This window comes from Panicum virgatum, chromosome 4N (genome assembly GCF_016808335.1).
Source record: "Panicum virgatum strain AP13 chromosome 4N, P.virgatum_v5, whole genome shotgun sequence".
NCBI classification, from domain to species: Eukaryota; Viridiplantae; Streptophyta; class Magnoliopsida; order Poales; family Poaceae; genus Panicum; species Panicum virgatum.
Window position 1 is genome coordinate 23,776,598 of NC_053148.1, and position 26,121 is coordinate 23,802,718.

At 46.4% G+C, this 26,121-nt stretch overlaps 1 long non-coding RNA gene across 1 annotated transcript; it reads right to left on the minus strand.

The window, feature by feature from the left end:
- Window positions 1-8,653: 8,653 nt before the first annotated feature.
- On the minus strand, window positions 8,654-10,770 carry LOC120669797. The gene is made up of 4 exons (XR_005672818.1): window positions 10,703-10,770; window positions 9,946-10,056; window positions 9,001-9,197; window positions 8,654-8,932 (listed from the first exon to the last, which is right to left on the minus strand). It is a non-coding gene; the product is annotated as an uncharacterized LOC120669797 (long non-coding RNA).
- Between the last annotated feature and the right edge of the window lie 15,351 nt (window positions 10,771-26,121).

Consider the following 26,121-nt stretch of genomic DNA (forward strand, 5'->3'; position numbering starts at 1 on the left):
TTTTTTCTTCTTCCTTGATTCTACCTCAACCCCCACTACCCATGGAGCAGCTATCCCTTTTACAACTCTCTTCACCCAAGAGCGAGTTCTACGAGCCAGCACCTTCTGCTGACCCAATTCTTTCTACTAGCTATGAACTCGACTCAGACTACATAGCCTTTGTTCAGGAAAATTCCTTTTCAGGAAGCGATTGTGAAAATCCCTACCATCATCTGCGCGAGTTCGAGCAAGTATATTCATGCAAGAAAATTTCGGGCATGACACACGAAACTCTTAAATGGAAATTGTTTCCTTTTTCCCTTTCAGGAGAAGCGAAGCTATGGTACATTCGTGTCGTAGGCGGTGTGAATGGAAGTTGTATTGAACTTCGGGACAGATTCTGTTCTGCATTCTTTCCGCTTTCACGAATATGCGCCTTACGAATGGAAATTTTAACTTTCTGTCAGAATGATAAGGAATCAATCGGTGTAGCTTGGGCTAGATTTACCTTATTGGTAAAATCAGGCCCAGACTTGTCATTACCCGAGCATTTATTGCTCCAGCATTTTTATGCTGGTCTTGACAAGGAGTCTGCACACCATCTCGATCTTACCTTTGGAGGATCTTTCGCTCATCTTACCCCAACCGAAAGTAGGGAAGTCCTCGACAAAATCTTGGACAGAACCTCTTTCATTTGTATCCACGAGCCAGTCCCCACAGAGCCCGAGATGCGTCAAGCGGAGCCTTCAGAAATCGAATCGGAAACCCCTGAAAGCCAATCAGTAGATTCGATCTATGAGACCGCCCCTGAACATAAATCTGAAACATCGGAGGAAGAAGACCCTCTACCTCCGGAATTTCTCCGAAGTATCGAGCCAGATGTCTTTGAAGATTTCGGCAACACCTCAAGATACATCTGCCAGAAGCGACCACCCAGCCCTGTCACTCCTATGGATCCCTTAGAGGAGAATTTTCTTCGGGGGACAGTTCAAGAGTTGACAACATTGATCAGCAACGAATGGCTGCAGAAAGGAGAGTCATTTGTATCTCCAATTTATCTAAACTCTCCCTCCACATCATTCCGTTGCCGTCTCCAAAATCAAAATGTGGACGCTCTCTATAGTACTGCTGTCGGAGCTAATCTCATGTTAGATGAGTTTTCCTTAGCTTTTCTAGGCAATTACAAACTCACTCCGACAGACAGACAGCTCAAGAGACCTTCAGGTTCTCTTACAAGCAGCTACGGGATAATCACCGATGTGCCATTATGGCACAATGATGTTAAAATCCGTCTGAACTTCCATATCTTCAAAGATCTCAACTTCGACTTCTTGATAGGACATCCCCTTAAAGCTCTCTTTTCAGTTGTTCCTCAGGACGGATACTTAAACATCAAGTTAGGGAAGGACACGTTCCACATCCCCGTGGATCGAGCATTGACATGCTCAGTGGAGGATCTCCCTATTCCAAAGCCGATCGAGGAAATAATGGCCACTTCCACCTCCGAGTTTTTCGACTTGGGCCTTGAGGAGGATATCGAGGAAATGCCGAAAGAAGTCAGCGATGTAGAAGAAGAATCCGGTGAAACTTCAGAACTGCTCGCGACTAAGAAGCCATCACAACACCCGATTGAGCTAAAGCCTTTGCCTTCAGGGCTTAGATACGCCTTTCTGAATAGCGATGTAGAGTCTCCCGTGATCATCAGCGACAAACTCTCAGAAGAGGAGACGAATAAGCTCATCACTGTTTTAGAGAAGCATCGTTCGGTCTTAGGCTATACCCTACAAGACCTCAAGGGCATCAGTCCTGCCCTCTGCACCCACTGAATTCCATTGGATCCCGCAATAGCACCTTCTAGGGAACCCCAAAGAAGGTTGAACAATGCTATGAGGGAGGTGGTAAAGAAAGAGGTTCTTAAACTCCTAGATGCTGGAATTATCTATCCTGTTCCGCATAGTGAGTGGGTAAGCCCAGTCCAAGTTGTGCCCAAGAAAGGAGGCATGACGGTGGTGGAAAATAGCAAGAACGAGCTAATTCCCCAATGAACCGTCACGGGATGGAGGATGTGTATAGATTATAGGAAACTCAACAAGGCCACTAAGAAGGATCACTTCCCACTACCTTTCATCGATGAGATGTTAGAGCGGTTGGCGAAGCACTCCTACTTCTGTTTCCTTGATGGCTATTCTGGTTACCATCAAATACCCATCCATCACGAAGATCAGAGCACGACCACGTTCACATGCCCCTATGGAACATATGCCTACCGACAAATGTCGTTTGGGTTATGTAACGCACCCGCGTCGTTCCAAAGGTGCATGATGTCCATTTTCTCTGACATGATCAAAGAAATTATGGAAGTTTTCATGAACGACTTCTCAGTCTATGGGACGACCTTCGATCATTGTCTAGAAAATTTAGACAGAGTCTTGCAGAGATGCCAAGAGAAGGACCTGATCCTCAACTTGGAGAAATGTCAGTTCATGGTCCGTGAAGGCATCGTTTTAGGACACTTAGTGTCCGAAAGAGGGATAGAGGTGGATAAGGCGAAGATTGAAGTCATTGAACAACTTCCGCCTCCCATCAATGTGAAAGGAATCAGAAGCTTCCTTGGCCATGCCGAATTCTATCGAAGGTTCATCGCAAACTTCTCCCAGATTACTAGACCCCTCACAAGTCTCCTAGCCAAGGATGCTCGTTTCCAATTCACAGATGAGTGCCATAAAGCTTTTGACACGCTCAAAAAGGCACTCATCTCGGCTCCAATCATTCAACCCCCAGAATGGAAGCTCCCGTTCGAGATCATGTGTGATGCTAGTGATTATGCGGTGGGGGCTGTACTTGGTCAAACCAAGGATAAGAAGCATCACGCGATCGCGTACGCAAGCAAGACACTTACTGGAGCTCAGCTCAATTATGCCACAACAGAAAAAGAGCTCCTAGTAGTTGTCTTCGCTATCGACAAGTTTAGATCCTATTTAGTGGGTACCAAGGTCATCGTCTATACAGACCATGCTGCACTCAAGTACCTTTTCACTAAAAAGGATGCTAAACCGAGGTTGATCAGATGGATTCTTCTACTCCAAGAGTTTTATTTGGAAATTAAAGATAAGAAAGGAGTAGAGAATTCAGTGGCAGATCATTTATCACGTATGACTAATACGAATACCCAAGACCCGCTGATAAATGACTTCCTACGGGATGATATGCTTCTCAAGGTAACAGCTTCGCACCCATGGTATGCGAATATTGTAAACTTCATGGTTTCGGGGTATATACCCCCAAGGGAAAGCAAAAAGAAGTTACTGCACGAGAGCATACGCCACCTATGGGATGCACCATATCTGTACCGAGTCTGTGCAGATAGGTTACTCAGATGTTGTGTACCCACGGCAGAAGGACAAAAGATCATAGAGAAATGCCATGCGGCACCATATGGAGGTCACTATGGTGTATTTCGCACTCAAGCGAAAATCTGGCAGAGTGGTTTCTATTGGCCATCTATGTATGAAGATACAAAGAACTTCATCCGCAGATGTCCAAACTGCCAGAGGCATGGAGGGATCACAGCTCGCGATTCAATGCCCCTGAACTACAATCTTCAGGTCTAACTTTTTGATGTCTGGGGTATTGATTACATGGGACCTTTTGTAAGATCCCAAGGATGCGAGTATATTCTGGTCGCCATAGATTACGTCTCCAAATGGGTCGAAGCCATGCCATGCAGAGCCGCAGATGCAAAGCATGCCCGTAAGATGTTCCATGAGATTATCTTTCCAAGGTTTGGCACACCACGGATGGTAATCAGTGACAGAGGGTCACACTTCATTGACTCAGCCTTCCGGAACTTTCTCAAGGAACTAGGGACAAGGCACAACATCGCGACTCCGTATCACCCTCAGACCAGCGGTCAAGCAGAAACATCTAACAAGCAAATCAAGAATATTCTGCAGAAGACCGTGAATGAGATGGGGAGGGGATGGAAGCTGAAATTACCGGATGCACTGTGGGCATACAGTACAACATAGAAGACACCCATTGGAATGTCACCCTAATAGCTTGTCTACGGGAAAACTTGCCACTTACCCGTAGAGCTGGAGCACAGAGTGCATTGGGCTATCCGGAAGTGGAACATGGATCTTAAAATAGCCGAAGAATACCGAAAGCGTCAAATCTCGGAATTGGAAGAATGGAGAGACAATGCTTATCATAGTGCCTCGATTTACAAAGAAAGAACGAAGAGATGGCACGATAAGCGATTGAAGCCTAAGAACTTCAATCCCGGAGACAAGGTATTGCTCTTTAATTCCAGGGTCAAGTTATTTGGTCATGGGAAACTATGAAGCAAATGGCAAGGACCGTATCACGTCATCGACACATCACCACATGGAGCCATCACGATACAAGATGACGATGGTAATGCCTATAAGGTAAACGGTCAACAACTCAAGCTTTTCCTAGACCATAATAAAGCTCTTGATGAGGAGATAGACGTGATTGACTTAGTTGATCCCGTACTTACATTCAAAAAGAGCCATATAGGCTAAAAGGGCAGGTGGGCCCATCCTACCTCTCAAACTTATAACCCCACCAGTTGACCCGCGCAAGCTGGGGCCCACTGGGGCCCAGCCTGGGCCGGCCGACCTATAGGTCGGCCGAATCTGGGCCAGCCCCAGTGAGGCCCAACTTCGGGGCACGGCCTGCCTGACCCACCTAGAGTCCAACTCCGCGAGGCGTGACGGCGTTTCGCGACGAGAAAAGGAGTCTCGTACCCTTCTTCTTCTCTTAAGAAACCCTAAACTCCATACCTTGTTTCCATCTATTTCCCAAAATCTCCATTGGTTCCACCAGCATTCCATCACCATCAACCCATGGCCGGCAAGGGAGAATCCAAAACCGTATCCACCACACCGGCCATGACTCCTCCAGCGACTCTTCCAGCAATCAACACCCCAACTCCTGCAACTGAAGCATCGATGGAAGACTTTTGTGCAGCCCCTGGCCATGATCCACACCTGGAGAATAGGCTTCTCGAGAACCAGCTTGTGGAGAGGAAGATCGAGGTGGAAGAGCTTCGGGATGACTTACGTCTTCTGCGGAGAGGGTTGAGCGCTAAGATGAAGCGCTTGTTTGAGGCTACGGGTCACAAGGATCTCTGTTAGGAGTCACTTCTTAAGAAAGGTCATTATCATAGGTTTAGTTAGGGTGCTAGTCTTTATCGAGTCGTTTAGGTTTAGGTCAGTCTAGTCGCGCCCCGGTCTTTATTTCATCAAGATTTGTGAACTTTGGCTCCCCGGTGTTAATGCCGGCAGAGCCCCATTATCTTTCATATTTGGTTTATTTTGTCTATGATCGAAGAGCAGGTCGAAAACAAGTGTGGGGGGAGATCCCATGACGCTACACATCTACGATCACATTCACACGTCACGTGCACCTCCCACTTCGACTCATAAGTTTTCACTACCTCACTTGTTTCCTCCCTTTAGCGTTTCTAAACATGAGCATATCTTTTCAAATCCTTGAACCTGTTTAAGAAATTTGCTAATAAGAGCTCTTGATAGATGCCTTGGATAAATGTTTTTTATACCGTGCTTAAGTTTGTGAACCATATTTTATAGGACCCATGATGCTTAGTTGTTGACTAACGTGACATGCCTGGTTAAAGTTGTTCGTCTCTTTCATGTTGACCAGTCTGGAATTTTTAGTTAAAAAAACGAAAACTAAGTTCTTGGTCTTATCTCTTTATCCACCATGCTACCAGAGCCATATAAAAATCCCATGCTATGTTTCTCGGCTACATGATTGAGCTTGATCAAATTTTCTGACCCATCATGGTTCTGCTCTATTTATGCACTTGATTTAAAGTTTTATGTTCAGATGAATCTTGTGCTCCTTAAACACTGTTTGACAATGTTATCGAAAAAAAAGAAAGAGATGAAAAGAAGGTATGCCAAAGAAGCATGACCCAAAGAGAGAGAGAGAGAGAGAAAAGATGGCATGCCAAAGAAGCATGACCCAACAAATAAAATCAGACATGAAAAGGAGCACATATTTATCTGTGCACTAACCTGATCAGTCGTAAATAAGAGTATACACCTATGGATCCAATCTTTGATCTTACAACAGATTTGGGCCAAGCAGACGATATTCTACCTCATCCATCGAAACTCCATCTATACCATCAGAGCCGGTGAGGTAAAATAAGGATAAATGCTGGTAAGAGGCTATGAGCGACTCTGAGAGACCCATGGAGGAGAGTAAGACCATGAATAATTTTATAATAATATTTTTCAAAATCCCCAAGTCTGGCAACATGACAGGATGACACTTGAAGCCAAGATCATTCTGTTCTTCAACAACTCAAGATATCATGATAGACACATTCAAGTTCACAAGCAAGAGCAAGGTATGAAATGACTTTTGTGCACGATATTCTATCAGGAAGCTATCGGCTCACCTTAGTCCTGACCTTTACTCGGGACGAGCAAAGGGCCAAGTGTGGGGGATCTTGTTGAGGGTCATTAACGACCAATTTTGACTGTCAACTCCTGCACAAAAGGGAACCACAAAGTGGAATAAATGCTAGCATAGGGTTTATTTATTAACAAATTCCACATATGGTGCTTGAGAATGTGTGCAGGTGGTTTTGAACTAATTTTGCAGGTTTCAAGTACACTTTGGCCCGACATAAATTGCAGAAATTATCAGAGCACCGATTCAGACTCAAATGGACCAAGTGTAGCTCAAGAACCCAGTTCAGACCACTCAAGACAGGCCAAGCCCAACTGGGTTAAGACAAGGAGGCCCAGGACAGCCTGCTGGACGAAGCTGGGGGCGGTTGGCCCACCTGGTAGGCCGACCGAATTACTGGTCGGCCGACCAGGCCCATGGGCCCCACCGCCTCAGCTTCGACATGTGGCGCCTCCCTGCTGGTTGCTTAAGTCGGTTCCAGGTGCTTCAGCCCGTGGCTCCCTCCTATAAATACAAGGGGAGGGGGTAGAGGAATGGACACACACACACATCACACCCTCTCAACTCACCTTTCTCTCTTGGAGCTTGAGGCCTTCATCCTAGATGCTTAGGTAGACTAGGAGGTGTAGAAAAAGAGGAGGAGAGTGAGGAGGAGTCGGGGGAAGTGCCGGGTCTGTCGACACTCTTCTCCGCTTGTACCTCGACGGATGCTTATTCGGTTGTAAGTGTTCGAGATTTTTCTTTGTTTGTTTATTTGGAATTAGAGTTTAGATCGCAAGTTATCATCTCTGCCTTATATTAGTTGATGTGTATGCTAGCGAGTAGCATTTGATCTTAGCTTAAGACCCCGGATAAAAAAGGGTAGTCTTGGCCAGGGCTAAGATTAGTAGGGAAAGGCGTAGACGTGGTGTCTAGGCTAGACTATACCATTCAGTTGTCTGATAGTCCCACGGTTTGTAGAGGTAGCCGGCAGGTGGTGACAGCCCTGTTCGAGTCTTTTAGTAATCCTCCACGTTCGGATATCAGATAGAGCACATATTGGAACTACCGGTTTGCATAAGTCGGTCGATACCTTTAGCTCGAAGTAAAACGGCGACGTGATCTCTTCTTCTAGGCATAGATTCTAGATATAGAAAGTCCTCTCTTCTGTCTTCTCCACACCGGCGCGTGTGTCCTTGGATGAGCCTGAACCTGTAGATAGCGTACTCACGTTCCTCAGTGGATACGATGCCCTGGAATACTTTTGGGTGAAAGCTACAGCGGTATCCATGCGCTTGCGGATTTTATTCGTGACGTTGCAAAATACCAACAGCCTCCGCGTCAGTAGCTTGTTGGCTTTGTACTTTGACTGATGGATGATGAAGTTCATGAACAAAGACTTCAAGTGGAACGGCTGCTCGAGTAGATCCGAGTTTGGAAGGACATCAGCTCCCACGTTATTGTCACGGTCCACGTGGTGGATTTCCAATCCTGAGTACTTGTTCTCGAGCTTTCTAATTTCTTCAACGTATGCGTCCATTGTATCCTTGTTGATGTCCCATTCTTTATTTACTTGCTAGACGATGAGTAGAGAATCGCCGTAGACAAGTAGTCGCTTGATGCCAAGAGAAACTGCTAGGCGAAGCCTGTGTAGCAGTGCCTCATATTTTGCTTCATTGTTGGAGACTTTGAACAAGATTTGGAACACATACTTTAACTGTTCTCCCTTGGGGGAGATGAACAGAACTCTCATGCCGCCTCCGTCGAGCTTGAGTGAGCCATCAAAGTACATTACCCAATGCTCAGGGACGTTGTGAGGTGCTAGGATTCGATTTTCTCGCCATTCGGCTAAGAAGTCGACTAGTGCTTGTGACTTGATTGTTGTCCTTGACTTGAAGTTGATTTCCAAGGCTCCCAGTTCAACTGCCCACTTTGAGATTCGTCCAGTGGCATCCCAATTGTGGAATATATCTGCCAATGGGAAGTAAGTTATTACTGAGATCTTGTACTCATCGAAATAGTGTCAAAACTTCCGGGAGGTGATTAGAATTCAATATAGAACTTTCTGAATTGATGGATATCTAACCTTTGATTTAGAAAGTACTTCGCTGATGAAGTAGACTGGTCTCTGGACACCGTAACCATGGCCTTCCTCCGGACGTTCGACTACTATCGCCGTACTGACTACACTTGTAAGGTGCCCGTGCTAAACGCCACAGATAAATTGCAGATTACGAAAGAAACGCAGGTTCCAAATATCCAACCGTCACCACCCAGAAATGTGTTAAAAGCTATACGACAAACAAAACTGCAATGTAAGTCAATCAATCTAGTCCCTTTCTATAAGAAACACGCGGACCATGATCGACATCACCCACGATTAGCCATAACTGGAGTTTTTACAAGAATCATCAAACCAGATCATACACGGGAGTTTAGGACATGATAGGCTAATACAGTCCCATATCTTCAGTTGGAGGAAGTCGAAGTTCGAAGCCAACCTCTGCATATTTTAAACCGTGAAAATATTTTAAAGGAAGAAAGGACCAAGGTTTCAGGCATAAAACTTACCATTTGAAAAGCTGAGTTGAAAATGTTACAATCTTGACCTTGGACCGCCCTTTCCCGGTATCTGCAGAGCTTCATAATGGTCGTAACCATGATAAAGAAATTTGATGGGATCTTCTGTCCCACACTATTGGCCATATTCAGGTAGTGCTATTAAACCACCAGCTTCTTTATCATGCATGTAAACCATGATTGGCCTCCTGCAAATGCAGTGCAATGGTTATGGCAAACGACCATATTAAAAAAGCCAACCTGCAAATCAAAATGCCAAATATATTGCTTGAATGATAGTGGCATATTCTTTCATGGACCACTTAGAAAAATCTTAGATTGCTATTTTGGCACCATGAATTCGGAAACTTATTATTCTGCAGCTCAACATATTGAATGATATAATTTTTCATGGACCCGAATGAAAAGCCCCTATTTCTATTGAAATGATAAATTGCACAGCAAACAAGCATAACCAATAAAAATGCATCTGTTTCTATATTGCAAAGTTAACTCCCTCCCTCCCTCCCTCTCTTCACAAAGAAGTCTGTTCTCTGTATTTGTTAGAACGTGCAGGTCATGATCAGTGAACAAAGCACCTATTATTCTGGGTAATATATACTCTCATATTATCTGGTTACAAAGCATCTATAAGTGAATGTGTGATAGAAAAGACCTCTTTTATAGTTTTATTTCTAAATTGTACAAATTCATATTACTACTACTAATATATACTTAGTTGGCCAAATCCACTGCAAATGAGAATTAATAACAAAATCTCATGAGATCAAAATCTAAATTATATATATACAGGAATAGCAAATCTCACACAAAGATACTCATCCGAACACAATGATATCAATACCATAAAAAACATTGGCATGGAATTTCATTTGCAACAGCACATGGCATGATACAGCAAAGGCAATTTGGGGCCTCGGTGGAATAGATGCTCACCTTGTGTTATCGCTAGTTCCTTGTGGATATATCCTCCATTCGAAAGCATAACTCAGCTCTGATTTTTCTCCTGCAAATTTGATTGTTCAATATCCTTCACATGGATTGCCTCTGCAAACATTGGGAACAAATAAGTCGTTCTGCAATCACAATGATAGAGTTAAATACTGGTAACCCATAAAAATAGACACAAGACATGTTTCCCTGAAGCTTAACTAATAAGGTTTTAAGTTCAAGATCTCATCTGTCTATCTAAATCCTAATCCATTGTAATCAATTTATTTGCATAGTGCAATGAAGGAATAGAAGTCCCACAAGTACTACATGGATAAAATCCAAAAGACCGACACAAGTGCAATGAAACTTGGAGATGACAATAATAATAATATAAATTAAGATTAGACATGAAAAGAATGTAAATTCACCGGAATCAATCCATAGTACAAACTACAAACAAGACAGATGGACTTGCAACATATCAAGCAACAAGGAATTAACTGTGGAATTCTAAAAATACCACTTGCACTATTAAAAATGTCACCTAACAATAAATACACAAAATGTGGCATTTGTATCAGACCATCCAAATTCCTTGTCACTATCCTAGATTGAAGACTTGCAGTCAATCAAATATTATGTGCAACACACGGTCCCTAATCCAAAGGCCAAGTAAATTAACAAATAAAAAGCAGTACAATCACCATAGAACAAATCAGCAAATCACCATGATGCAGGTCTGGTGTTCAATGAAACATACCCGCTGATCTAGTGTTCAATGGAAGCCACCAGGATGCAAGCTCACTAACAAATATGAGACTTTCAAATTCTGGACAAACGTTTCAAATTTAGCAAATAAGACTTTCATTCATATAGGAACAATACATTGACAAATATGTATTTGTGGTAATCTGTCTATGCCAGCCAATGGTCCTACTCATGACCACAATAATTTTTATACCAGAAAATTATAGAGAGATATTCAAGGGGCAATGAGAAATCACCTTCAATTCTTTGCCGAAGCAATGGTGAAATACTGTAATCCATCATGAACTACAGGGCAAGCCTGTTCCATGCTCTGAAAAATGAAATTTCATGTAAAGGTTATCCAGTCATGCAATTCTCACAAGGTTTTGAGGAATGAGAACATAATGACGGACACTACTTTGCAAACAAAAGTCTTTATCACAAGGCCTAGAAAAGAACATTACCCTACTGAAGATAAGTTTTGAGTAGAAAACAATGTTTTACAGTCGTCTAGTCGAACCTAGTCGCCATAGCACCGATAAGGTGATTAGTCGAGATTAGTCGTCGATCAGGCCGGTTAGTCGAGCCTAGTTGTTTGTATAGTCGTCCTATCATGCTAGGACCGATATGATATGTATACTATATATTACATAGTGTATATCAAGCATGAACACCGCAATGATGGTAAGTTGGTCACTCACTTGTGAGATTTGGGTGACAGCGGGTCTGAGGCACATGCATTTGTGCATATATACCTAAAACCTAATGGGCCTAATGCCAGCCCAGCAGCCCAACCACAGTTGACGCAGCCCAACCACAGTTGACGCAGCCCATTACTGCAAATCTGATCGTTTTCCAACCTAGTCGAACGACTAATCGCGACTAATCGACGACTAATCAGACGACTAGAATTCTAGTCGCTCATACCTAGTCGTTGCTCCTTATCAGTGCCAAGGGAACGATAAGCTTGACTAATCGCGATTAGTCGGACGACTGTAAAACATTGGTAGAAAATGCCATCACACCAGACAACATGCCAAGGATTTAGCACAAAGGTTAGTTACAGTTCAAAGTGAATTGAGTAGCACAATAAAGTAATCAGTTCTGAATTCAAATGATGCTGCTGCACCTCATGAGCCTAAAAGGGGGGAGATAAAAATTCTGATGAGCCTGACCTTGGGCAAGTACTGCACGGGCACGGACGGCGTCGTGGAGCCGAGGAACCTCTCCAGATTCCCAGCCTCATCCATCGGCGGCGCCGACGGCGGGGCCACGCCCGCATCGACCGCGGGCGCCGACACGGACGGCTTGGACGGCGCATCAGCCCGCCTCTCGGCCTCCTCTGGAAGGCGGGGCGGCCGGCTCCGCGGCCCCAGCCGCTGACGGCGGCGGCAGCTTCTGCATGGCGGCCCTGGGCATGAGCGCCACAGCAGCGGGGGGCGAGGGGCTCTGGGCGTTGGCCCTTGAGCCACTGCAGCTGCTCCTCCAGCCGCGGCGTGAGGAGGAGACGCCGGACGGGCCCGCCATGGCGGGGGCGGGAGCGGAGACGGCGCCACTCAAGAGAAGTTTTCCGGCCATAGATTTTGATAAGGTTGATTTCCTGGGTACGTATTGCTGGGTACATAAACTCTAGTTGTCTCAGCGGGATTCATTTCTTTGGGTGGCTCTAGCGTAATTCCAGTTGGTACTTTAATGGATGGATGAGTGTTGGTGCTTTTTATGCCCGATTAGAATAGATATTCTACAAGCGAACAGAATCACCGCTGTAGCACTTCACCTTGGAGTATTCTAGGGTATCGTATTTTTCCTCATGGAAGCACTATGGTAAAGAGTATCGTAAACCGAATGATAACCATACTAGCTGTTGACGACCAAAATTGGCAGTAACCTGAACAGACCGGTCTGACCGATGTGTCCAGTCGGTCTGACCGGTCTAGGCGTCTGTAGACGATCTGGCATGACCAACCGGTCTGACCGGTAGGTCCAACCGGTCTGACCGGTCTAGGAGGAGTCCGAGTACAATTAGAGTTCTTAATAGATTTAGATCTGTAAACAGGATTTTTTACGGGGTAAGTCTTCCCCACCCTATAAATATAAAGGGTCACGGCCGATTGAAGGAACAACCCAATCGAATCTATCAAAAACACATCTTTTATCTTTTTTATCTTTACCCTACTTTTCCAACCTTGACATGCTATTCTTCTCTCGTCTCCATGGCATTTGAGGACGCCCTAGCTGGCCTGCCGAGCCTAGGGCAACCCTACACGCGCTTGCCCTGACGGGGTCCCTCCCGGGCGAGCGTTCGTAGTATCGTCGCCGTTCTGCACGGTGACCGGTCTGATCGGTCCCTCTAACCGGTCTGACCGCTCCACGCAGGAGGTGCTGTAAGGAGCTCCTCCTCGCGTCGCGCGACCGAGCGCGATCGTGTGTTGGCCCGTAAAAGGCGTCAACATATTTTGGCGACTCCGCTGGGGAAGAGAATCAGGCTATCATGGCCGATTTGTCAAACCCTAGCAATCCAACATCATATGAAGAACTACTTGAAGAGTATCAGCGAGAATACGACAGAGCAGTCGAAGGCCTACTTTTGTCTTGTTTTCGTATAACAGAGCAAGGAGTCGTTAAGATAAAGGAGTTGCAGCCACCATCCACCATCGATGTATTAATGGAGATGCAATTTTCAGGTACTTTATCTAATGTGCTATCTGATTTTGTCAAGTATTTAATTGATAAAGAAGATAGTTCAGTTGCAACTTCTGTTATTCAAAAATCGGCTATTGAAAAGCCGACTAATAATCCTTGCAATGATTTGCCAACTGGTGATGTTGTTGGTCAATATACAATTCGGCCGTCTCAAGCCGAATTTGTTGATAAAAAATCCCCTAGCAAGTGCAAGGAAACTAATTCTAGTACTTCTAAGCTCGGGGGGGGGCAACAAAATAATGGCAAAGGCGCCGGTTGTACCGCAACCGGTCTGACCGGTTCTCCAACCGGTCTAACCGCCTCTCCCAGGGTTTCGCAAAATAAATCAAAGCCAAAGATGGTGAAACCCAAGAAACCCGAGATTGGTGTTTGAAAAACTGTTAAATCCAAAAGCCGTCATAAGCATGAAAAAGAAAAGCCGAAGACCAATAAGAAGCTTCCGGTTAAATCCTCAAAACAAAAATATATCAAACATGCTAGTCGGGCTAAAAATTCCAAGCAACCAGAATCTGTTCCAAAACAAAATTTATATGATCCGAATCGGCAATGGAATTATGTTCCTATGTCAATGCCATTTCCGTCATATGGATCCCCTATGTGTATGCCATGTGGACCTTATTTTTACATGCCTTATTCTTGTCCAACAGGGTCTTATGATCCCTGGATGCCGGCTTCTCATAGTTATTTTGGTCAAAATCATGTTATTTATAGAGAGCCGGTAATTAATGAATCATCACTTAGAAATAATGACCGTTTTCATCAAAGAGATCGGTCTATGCAGAACAATAAGCATAAGGTGATCAAACAAGTCTACCGTGTCAAAAGGGATGGTAGGTTAAATTCAGATTTGACACAAGATAAAGAAAAGCCGACCGTTGAAGAAACATCGGCTAGTTCCGTTGCTCAGATTGTCCCCAATGGAGACCATACTTCAAACAATATAGTCGAACAATGTTCAAGTTTGGCTGGGGGGCAGGATAAGAGCATCTATATCGGTTCTGACAGGACCGGTTTGACCGGTTCGTTAGACCGGTCTGAACCTGGAAAGTCTGGTGGTGCAAAAAATAGAATCAAGCCAACCTTTGAGAAGCTTCTAGATAAATACAAGAAGATATCTGCACAAAAACAAAGCAATCAATTGGAAGGCAAACGAAAAAGGAGTTCTTCATCACCAAGATCAAGAAAGCATCAACGGTCATCGTATTGGTCTTCGTCATTCATCTCGTTGATGCATGGACCATGGTCTGCATATTCAGGTTTGCTTAATCCATGGTTTGGTCATAATCCTTGGCTGTCATATTATGATTATCAGTTTTATACTTTACCAAGGAGTTATGATTTGTATAATCGGCCGCATTGGCCGTCTCAAGATTTTTGTTATTGAACATGCTAAGGAATATAAAGCCGAAATAGTTTGCTAGTTCTCTTAGTTTGGCTATTTTAGCATGGTTGAATATAATGTATGGCTGACGTATTGTTAATCGTCGCCCTTAGACAATTTTGGTCCAGAGAAGCGTTCTTTGGCACGCACGCTTTGCCAAAGAACAGGGGGGCATATGTTGACGACCAAAATTGGCAATAACCTGAACAGACCGGTCTGACCGGTGTGTCCAGGCGGTCTGATCGGTCTAGGCGTCTGTAGACGATCTGGCATGACCAACCAGTCTGACCGGTAGGTCCGACCGGTCTGACCGATCTAGGAGGAGTCCGAGTACAATTAGAGTTCTTAATAGATTTAGATCTGTAAACAGGACTTCTTGCGGGGTAAGTCTTCCCCACCCTATAAATATAAAGGGTCACGGCCGATTGAAGGAACAACCCAATCGAATCTATCAAAAGCACATCTTTTATCTTTTTTATCTTTACCCTACTTTTCCAACTTCGACATGCTGTTCTTCTCTTATCTCCATGGCATTTGAGGACGCCCTAGCTGGCCTGCCGAGCCTAGGGCAACCCTACACGTGCTTGCCCCGACGGGGTCCTTCCCGGGCGAGCGTTCGTAGGATCGTCGCCGTTCTGCATGGTGACCGGTCTGACCGGTCCCTCTGACCGGTCTGACCACTCCACGCAGGAGGTGCTGTAAGGAGCTCCTCCTCGCGTCGCACGACCGAGTGCGATCATGTGTTGGCCCGTAAAAGGCATCAACACTAGCTTTATTGACCGACTGACTAGACGGGGGTAAGCCAGATAGGTAAGTAAGATAAGTGGCCAGGCAATGACCGAGTGACACACGGAGATTCTATTCCTTAGAGAGGTAGCAGCTGGGAGGACAACGAGCGAGATAAGACACCTGATACACTTCTGAACTATCGAGCTAGCCTCTCTAGATTAGGCTAAACACCTAACTAGTTCTCGGGAAAGCAGAGCTTACTTCGGCGGCTGGAAGAGGAAGGACTTCAGAAAGAGATGAGAGGGGAGTCCAACAGCAACCAGCACTACAGCTATGAAAACACCCAAACGTGGTGGACTACAAAGGATGGATAGGGTTGTAACCACCTACCGACTACCACAACGGTTCCGTGAGGTGGAACACACTTTCTAGCTAACACTAAGGTCAGACACCACGTCTACACTCGGTGTTAGGATTTCTCTCGAGGCCTTCGAGAGAAATCCCCCTCAACCTAGAGCACTAACTTGAGATACTCTAGTCCGGGCGAGAAAACCCGTAAGATAAGTTCCCGATCACTAATAAAGATAACTTAGCCTAAACTAAAGGAAAACTTCCGTGCAAGACTAACTCAGACTTGAGTAAATGAAAGACTACGGAAAGTAAAGCTGACTCAGAAAAGTAGAGAAGATAACTTATATTAATAATATCAAAAGAAAGATACAAGAGCTATACCAGACTTCCAACGACTCCGGAATCCCAAGCAAGCTCGACTTGATTCTAACTCCCAAGCTACTAACCTACTCTAGAAAGTACAAGTAGAAGAAAAGAACTCCAATGGTGTGTGTTGAAGTGATAGATGGTGCTTCTATTTATAGCCCTTCCATGGTCGGTAACTGGCAGTTATTCCCCGTAGCGTCAGTTGCAAGCAGGTAAGATCGGTATGCTTGTCTTCCACGTGAAGCCGGGGCATGAGACACTACAAAGTGGGGCCGGCCGGCCTCCCCTAGGCCGGTCGACCTGGGATCTCGGCCATCTGGCCACCGCCTTCTCCTGGACGTCCTGGATTGCTTCAAGAGGTCGGTAGTCGTTGCGTTGCCCGAACGCTGGAGGTTGTAGGCTGGCCGGCCTACCCTAGGCTGTCCGGCCTCCCTCTGGCCCAACTCGGCCCTCCGTTGCACCGATGTTCCCTCTGCGTTCTGGTGACTTGCCTCGGCGATGGATCATGGCGCTGGACCTCAATTGGTACTGAGTTGTGGCCCTTTTGTTCCTTATGCAAGCCTTTCGATCCACCCAATCAAACCAAGGCCTAAGCCTTGACTCAGGGCATCATGAGCTTGTCACATTGCCTCTGGTTCGAAGCCGAAACCATGTTCTTGGAGGTGCCAGGCTGGCCGGCCTAGGAGAGGCTGCCCGGCCTGGGAATTTGCCCATTTCTGTCCATCTTTGGTATACTTGCTCCTGGAATCAAAACTCATCCAAAACTTGTGGAACTCATTAGAAATAAACAAAATATGAATGGAACATAGTGTAAAGCTCATGTTATTCCCGAGAAGTTGATGGCTTAGAATGTGAAATTATGGCCGTCAACACCCCCCAAGCTTAAACTTTTGCTCGTCCTCGAGCAAAGCTTAAACTGAGGCTCGGTGGATCAGGAGTTGCGTCAATGTTTACCCCCTTGCAGGTACCTTATGCACAGCATATTACTCTTCCCGTCTATACTTATGAAAAGTTAGCTCATACCTATGGTTCTGGAAGACGGGGCGTATTTATTTTTCATCCCTTAGTCTTGGGCGGTTGTTGGACTGAACAACCTTCACCGAAATGTTCCCTGCTACCTGTTCAGGTTCCCAACTTGGATTTTTGCAAGAATTTTTCAAAAGAGGTTTAGGTTTCCCAATGGTACTCTCGAGTCGCTCAAAGTGTATGATCCTCACCTATGGTCAAGATATCTGACCATGTTCTTCCTATCTCTAAAGCTGATATGTGGAGTTTATGGGTAGGAAGATGTATGCATACCTTGGTTAACTGTATTGCTCAGCCAAATGGTAATCCAAGCTGGGGTCAGTACTTAGCCAAATTCAGGTCTCATGGAACATGGGGTATTTGGAGGGTATGAAGTGGATGGAGTGGATGGCTTTCCATTTGAATTTATTTGAACTCAATAATTTGCAACATGGAATGGAGAGTGGGCTTCTCTTTTTCTTTTCCTTTTTTTTATTTAGAGAAGATAACTTCACTCTCCTTTGCTGAAATATCTTGAATTCTTTGTAGTTTTGAATGGGAGGCTTTGTGGAATAAACTATAGTATATGAGATGGTGATTGCGGGGGAGCATAGCTGGAAAAAGTGGGTGACTGACAGACCAGCTATGTTTGGGTTAGAAAATGGTGGATTTTTGTGGGGGATGAAGACCTGTAGATGGCAAGTACCATTCCCGAAGTGGATGCACCATTCGACAAAGCTCAAAGTAACTACAGATAGCTCAAAACGGTTTATGCAATATAAGGCTCTGGATGGGTCATTTTTAACCATGGAAAACCTTCACCAAAGTTTTAGTTTCAAAAGAATAATGAGGGGTTCCCTACTAGAGCAAGCAGTTTAAATTCCGGTTTGGGCTATCTCGAATCCCGCAACAACTTAGACTTTAGAAATTAAACTCATACCTCCACACTACCAGATTTTCAGTGGAACTACTATGTGCCAACTAGTTCAGGTACTAGGAGAGTAAAAAGTTGTAAACGAGGCATATACAGAGTTTAAACAGAGCAACTATTCATCATTTCCAAAGTAAGAGCTCACACGGATTTCCACTCATATACATTTTATTCAAAGCATGTAAATATTTTTGGGGTTTTTGTTAAGAGATTATTTATTCATTACTACTATTATTATTTTTTTGGCATGGCCACTGGATAGAAAGAACGGGTGCGATGACTTACCTAGCGGTGTGACTCCCCCAAGCTTCGATGAAGCTTAGTCCTCCTCATAGGAGTCCTGCTCTCCCTCATCGAGGTCTTCCTCATCGTCATCCTTGTCCTCCTCCTCGTCGTTGTTGTTGTTCTCCTCCTCGACGTCGTTGTTCTCCTGCTCAGGTGGCTGGTACTACTGGTACGGCTGGGACTACTGATAGTCGAGCCCAAGGTGGATGAAGACGTTCGAGACGTCGTACTGCAAAGCAGAGGTCAACCCCTAGCTCTCCTGGGTGAGCTGGGTGTTGTGTGTCATCGTGTCCTACATCTCCTGCTGCTGTGTACCAAGTGTGCTGATGCGGTTTGAAAGGTCCGTAATGCTGCGAAGGATCGGGTCGTCATAGTTGAAGCGTGCTGACGATGAAGGACCCACCTGTGGACCATAAGGCGAATGCATACCTGCGGGGTAGTACGACCCTTGTCCACCGGTGAATCCGCTGCTGCCGGCCTGGTACGGGTCATAGTTGTAGTGCCCATATGCCTCCTCCAAGCTCATGTTCTTCGTGGATGGTCCCGGCTGTTTCGAGGCATGAACTGAGGGTGCCCGTCGTGAGGGACCTGCTTCGGCTTGTCCGCGCCGGGTCTTGCTCCTCGTCTGTGGACCTGCAACACTTCGTCGTGCGGGTTTTCTTTTCTCCATCTGCAATGTTAGACTTTTGACCGAGTAGAGAGAGAGTCTCAGGCATGGAAGCTTGATCTCCCTATCGTACTTGGGGTAACACATAAAGAGAGAATTTCCTGGCCCTTCCCGCATCATGTGCCCTTGCACAAAATGCTCAAGACCGACCTCGTATCTGTATGCCTCCGTCTCAGGCAAGAAGGTGACTTCGGTGCCTTCCATCGCTTTGACATACCTCGCCACACGGTTGACTAGTGGGGTTATGTCGATGGGTCTTTTACCCATAATCATCTTCTGCCAATGAGCAAGCATGCTCCGAACGGGCAAGAAGCGAATCTTGTTCGCCATAGCGTACAGACATTGCAGCTTAGGCAAGCTATGGAGGCGAAGGTCTGTGCAAGCAGGTGACTCTATGTTGTTCTTACTATGGCGACCCACTTGGCGAGAAACCTCAGAGTAGGATTATGAATTGACACTATGTTGTTCTTACTACTCACGGGTTCATTAGAAATTTCACTCCACCAAGAGCTACAGTCATACTGATAACGCTCAACAAGTGTGTTGGGGTCTAAGATGCATCTTTTATTAAAACCCAAAGCAAAACTAAATTATTGGAGAGTCATTTCAAATTGTTCGTTAAAGAACCGAAAGTAAACTTTAGTTTTAGTACTAGTTTCTTCAACGGTAAGAGACATAAGAAATTCCATGGTCAAGATATGCGAACCTGGCTTGACAATGTCGGCGAAGTTCTCCCATCCGACGGCAGTGAACGCTTGGTTCATGTCTTGCAAGAGTCCTGTCGTGATGAGGAAGCGGGTTTGGAACCTCTTGGCATGGGCATAAGTTTGCCTCTTCAGCAGCTCGAGTGCCTGCCGCTCGTAGTCGTTCCTGTAGACGATTTGCTCGACCATTGTCAAGATCCTGATGCGGAAGCGGCTTCTTGGGACTGCGGGAATTTCTTCTTCTTCCCGGGATGCATGTGAGCGGTGACCGGAGTCGACCGACATGTTATCCCAAGAAGAGGAGGAACTCCGTGAGCTTCTCGACCTTCTTGAGAACGCCTTCTTGACCTTCTCCTTTGCTCGAGTTATCATGGTGCCTGCAAAAGGTTAGTACGAGCAATACCCGAAGGAAACAAGAAGTTAAGATGAGGGTTAGCGTTAGTCGTTAGTCCTTAGTTGTTAGTTGTTAGTCGTTCTTGCGGGGCGTTAAACCACCACAAACATTAGACATTCAGTAAGCCATGAATTTATTTAGAAAGGAAATATTTTGGTGTTTTCTGGTTTATGAACTTCACTAATTACTACTCGAATTTTGTTTTTAGGCGAGCTAGCACTTGAGTTCTTCTCCTAATCAACTCAAAAGAGCTTAATTAGGCAAAGAAACTCAAGGAAGGGAGAAGAGATTAAAGAGCTCGGGCTGAGGCATGTGTACCTGAGCTTCTGGTGCACCGAGGAGCGTCACTCTCGCTGGCTTTTATAGCCAAGTGCAGAGGCCAGGCCGGTCGGCCCCTTGAGTAGTGCTGAGCGATCCACGTCGAGGCTCTAGTCCTTAGGAATGTAGGTATGGTGATTCCCGTCGGTGCGGATGGGACGCGAGCGGAGGGCAAAGGCCGGTCGGCCTGTACGGGGCCGCTCGGCCTGCCTCCAGCACGTTCAGTGCTCAACCCTTTGTTCCTTTGCTTCGTGATTAATCAAAGCACCCACTCCCTGCTGCTCCCTGCCAGAGAAGACAAGGTGGGGCCGGCCGGCCTGCAACTCGGCCAAAATTTTTTGAAAATTTTTGTGAAGTTTTACTGATGCAAAACTTTCAAATTTTAAACATGGGTTGGCTAAAACTCAAACATGATTATGCAAGATAGAAAGAAAAATTATGCATGGAAAAATTTAAACTATCCTATATGCAATGCAAGTCATGAATACGTGCCACGTACCTCATGGCGAGGGCTCGGGTTTTGAGTCTGGAGCCGGACTCTCCATTCCTTTAGTCTGATTGTCATCGCCGGATGGAGTCTTGGGCGATGACACTTTCTTCCGCCACACTTTCTTGGGTGTGGGTTGTGTTTCGACCTTCACTTCCTGTGATTCCAAAAATTTCTTACGCTGGATGCGATGTTTGGCATTCCTCTGATTATGAAGTTTGATCTGCTTCGCTTCCTCTTGAATTCATAACTCCTCCTGAATCTGCAGATTTTCCACGAATGCGATAAGGGCTTCAATGTTCGGAAGCGACGGTTTCTTCGTCTCTTTTTTGGGTTTCTTCTTCCGATGGACCTCTTTGACTTGTGAGCATTGTTGGACATTCGGCTTGAAGGCGAACTTCTCCTGCTAGCCATTGATGTTGAGCTGGATCTCTCCGGCCCCGACATCAATGTGGGTGTTTGCTGTGCTCAAGAATGGCCTGCCCAGGATGAGTGGCGTCTTGGCGTCGACTTCCATGTCGAGTACGACGATGTTGACGGGAATGAAGAAATTCTGGATTCTCACCGGGATATTCTCGGCTATTTCCGCGGGATAGCGGACCGTTTGGTCCGCTAGCTGCAAACACATGGCAGTAGGGGCAAGTGCATGATGGTTAAGTTTGTCATAAACTACCTTGGGCATGATACTGACACTTGCTCCCAAGTCGCAGAGCGCGTTAGAGAAATGTTGAGCCCCGATCGAACAAGTGATGGTGGGGCAGCCAGGGTCTTTCTTCTTCACCAGGAGAGGATTGAGTATGGCAGCGCTACACTCTTCCGTTAATTACACGACCTTAGTGGTGGGCAACGTCCGCTTGTTTCCAAGAATATCCTTGATATACTTGGCATACGTGGGTACCTGCATAGCGTCAAGAAGTGGTATATTCACATATAGCTTCTTGATTGCCTCAACGAATTTGCCGAATTGTTCGTCGGCCACTGGCTTCCTTATCCTCTCTGGAAACAGTAAGGCAGTTGTGTCGTGATAGTCCCGTGAAGTTCTCGGGGGTTCCATGGGGTCTTCCTGGGTAGCAGGTGTCAGACCCGGAGCAACGAGATTGCTCACAGGCATAGAATGTTCTAGAGTAAGGGACAGTTCAAGGATGTATCTTACCTCTTTTGTAACTACCGGAATAGGCGTAGAACTAGCTGCAGTATAAGGAAACTACCCTATCGTGTTGTAGTAGGACTCCAACTGTACTGCGCTAGGACATTCCATGTAACCCTGTCCCCCCGGATATATAAGGGCGGGCAGGGACCTCCACAAAACGCATCAACACCTAAGGCAATACAAACCACCACACAGGACGTAGGGTATTACGCAACTCGCGGCCCGAACCTGTCTAAATCTTTGTGTTCCTTGCACCATCGAGTTCCAGAGCAGTCGATCCCTACCTACAAACCTAACTTCTAAGGATATCCCTGAGCAGGCTTGGCGGTAAACACCAACAACTGGCGCACCAGGTAGGGGGCTCGGCGAGTTCATCGGCGAGTTCGATGGCCACCTCCTCTTTCAGCACCACGGTGCCTCCTCAAGGCGTGACCTTCATCTTCGGCTCGTGGGTTTGCGTCGCCAATGGATCAGGTGACTTCGACAGCCACCTAACCAACTTTCCCACACTGAAGATTTCCATGTCGAAAGATTCCAACAAGCTCGCCAGATCTCCTAATCGCGGTGTTACATTGCTTCCCGACTTCGCCAAAGAGATTGAGGCAAAACTCGAAGACAACTCGAGCTCCGCCCGGACTCAGATTGATCTCAAACCGAAACCTACTCGAATTGAGTCTCTTCTTGCGCAACCCATCTTTGGTATGCACAATTCATCATCTGCTTACAAACAGATGATTAAATCCATCTATGAATATAGCTTGGATCATCTACTCTGTGTCAAAAACCACCCAGCCACCGCTAGCCGGGAGGTACCCATTTTTGACGTACACCCAAATCCAGCCGAGTCACCTCAAGACTGCCTGGATTTCATCACCAAGGCGCTGGCTAAGATGCAACTCAAATCTTGCCGAAACTGCACCCTCGCAGAACTACTCGACAACCTGTGGGAAGTTGCTAGTATTGATGACCTTCCGTTCCAACACGGCACTCCCCTCGCAACCGAGAGGGAAATTGGGTCTGGAGCAACTATCCTAGCTGACTGCGATTCAGACCTGGAAAGCTTCTCCCCCCAACGTTTGGTTCCGGTGATCATCCAACAACCCGGAGGTGCTCCTAGCCACCATGACCCAAATGAAGCCTTGGATCAGATTTCAGCAGACAACCTGACCCAAGATGCTCCGCCAGATGAAGATGAAGCCACCCGCATAGCCCGCAGGGCAAGGAATCAACGTAAAGAGGAGTGCAGGGCTCGTGCGGCTGAATGTGCTCGTATTCCACCGCGCAACCTCAACAACAAATTCAACAACGTCGCGGACCCTGTCTTCAGGACACCAATCGCTGCGATGACAGAAGCAACCTTGCGACTCATGACGATGCCAAAGAATCCAGAGATTGAGCGAGTTATAAATCTCGCCAAAAATACTTTTGAACAACTCGAGAGACAGAACCCACTATCCTCACTCCACAGTACGCGATCAAGGGCTACTGCAACAGTCGTACCTCAAGGAAGCCGTACCCCTGGAAGCCACCTTCGTCAACAACAATAGGAGCAGCAAAACCAAAGAAACCAAGAGGATCCAGAGGTTGCGAGCAACCATCGCCCCAGGGTTGGCCAACCACTAGTAAACCAAGCCCCTGGGCCTCAGCCAAACCGCAACAACAACCGTGGGCACAACCGGGAAGAGGTAGCCGATTCCATCATAGACGCACGGGATATCATCAACGCAAGACGCAGAGCACAACTTGCGGACAATTCCGACCGCTTCCAAGCCCTAAGCAGGGCTTTCGACAACGTCGAGTACCCGAAGGACTTCAAGCCTACGAACATCCAAAAGTACGAAGGTAAGCAAAACTCTTCTCAATGGTTACGTTTATACTCGACCGCTATTAGTGTTGCAGGGGGAGATACCAACACCAAGGTCCTCTACCTCCCGATGGCCCTGGAGCCCGCACCCCTCACGTGGCTCGAGAGCTTGGCGCGCGAGTCAATCTACTCGTGGGAGGACCTCAAGAAGGCGTTCGTCGACAATTTCCAAGGATCACTACATTGAGTAGCTACTCGCCACGCCTTGTCCATGATCAAGCAGGAGCAAGGCGAATCAATCAGATCCTATGTCAAGTGCTTCTTCGACACAAGAGCTACCATCCCCAACGTCGCCGACGATGACGTCATCGACTACTTCCAGAGCGGCATCACCGTCCAGTCTTTATACTGTGAAGTTGGGCGTAATCGCCCTAAAACAGTAGTGGAACTACGTGACATGATGCAGCGCTGGGCGAATGAAGAAGAGCAAGAACGCAGTCGCTTCCCCCGCCGCAACAACGACAACAACGGGAAGCACCACAACAACCGTGGAGGGCCCAGCAACCAGCGGGATCCTACGCACAAGCGTAAGCTTGACAATACAGTCGGCACTGTGGATCGCACCCCTGCGTGGTAAAAAGGGCGACAAGCCGCAGGACCAATTCGACAAGATTCTCCACAACAAGAGATGCCCAATGCACCCCAAGTGCAACCACTTGATGTGGGAGTGCACGATCTTGCGCAAGTCCTTCCAGTCGGCACCTCCAGTCGCTCCTAAGAAAGAACAAGACAAAGATGACGAAGACGACAAGAAAGACCATGATGGTTTCCAACAGCAACAAAATGTTGTCAATGTCATATTTGGAGGAGATCCTAGCTTCTCCAAGCGAGCTCAAAAGCTCCTACTCAGAGAGATCCTCTCAGTCGAGCCAGCAATTCAGGGGCCACTCAAATACAGCGAGGTTCCCATTACCTTCTCTAGGGAGGATCAATGGACCAGCTTCTCTGAACCTGGAAAGTTCCCGCTAGTACTCGACCCAGTCGTCCAGGGCTCCAAGCTTACTCGAGTACTCATTGACGGCGGAAGTGGGCTCAACCTGATCTTTGCAAGCACATTGGCAAAGATGGGCCTCAATTACATGAGTCTGCTTACTCCAAGCAAGGTTCGGTTCTACGGTATCGTCCCTAGAAATTCCTCTATACCAATTGGCTCGGTCACTCTCCCAGTCACATTTGGTACAGAACAAAACTTTCGGACAGAATACATCAAATTTGAAGTAGCCGACTTCGAATCTTCCTACCATGCTATCTTCGGAAGACCTGCACTAGCCAAGTTCATGGCAGTACCGCACTATGGCTACCTGCTTCTCAAGATGCTAGGCAACACGGGAGTCCTTTCACTATGTGGAGACCTCCTCAAGTCTTTCGAGTGCGACAAGGAGGCAATAGATCATGCTGCCACAATCCGGGTACCTAGCTCTGTCAGCGAAATACTTGCTGCTGCTAAGGAACTCTCTCTCAAAGAGTCGATGCCTTCCAAGAAGCCAAGCCAATCATCGGTTAAACCAACCGGTGATGTGGGCACCAAGACTATCCAGCTACAAGAGGGAGACGACTCCAAAACAGCCATCATCGGAGCAGGATTGGGCGACAAATACGAACTCGAGCTCGTCAACTTCCATAGGGCTAACCGAGACGTATTCGCGTGGAAACCAGCGGATATACCAGGGGTGCCCAAGGAGTTGATCGAGCATGCCTTGAAGGTCGATCCCAAAGCCATACTAAAGAAGCAATGGTTACGACGTTTCTCACCGGACAAGCGAGAAGCCATCAAGAAAGAGCTGGCAAAACTACTCGTAGTAGGGTTCATCAAGGAAGTCTACCATCCCGAATGGCTGGCTAACCCTGTGCTCATCCAGAAGAAGAACAACAACGAGTGGAGGATGTGTGTCGACTACACCGATCTAAACAAGCACTGCCCAAAGGACCCTTTCGGGCTACCACGCATTGATCAAGTAATTGACTCGATAGCAGGATGTGTCCTGTTGTTCATCAGATCGCCATGAAAGAAGAAGACCAAATCAAGACGGCCTTTATCACCCCTTACGGGGCATATGCCTACAAGACCATGTCCTTCGGGTTGAAGAACGCTGGTGC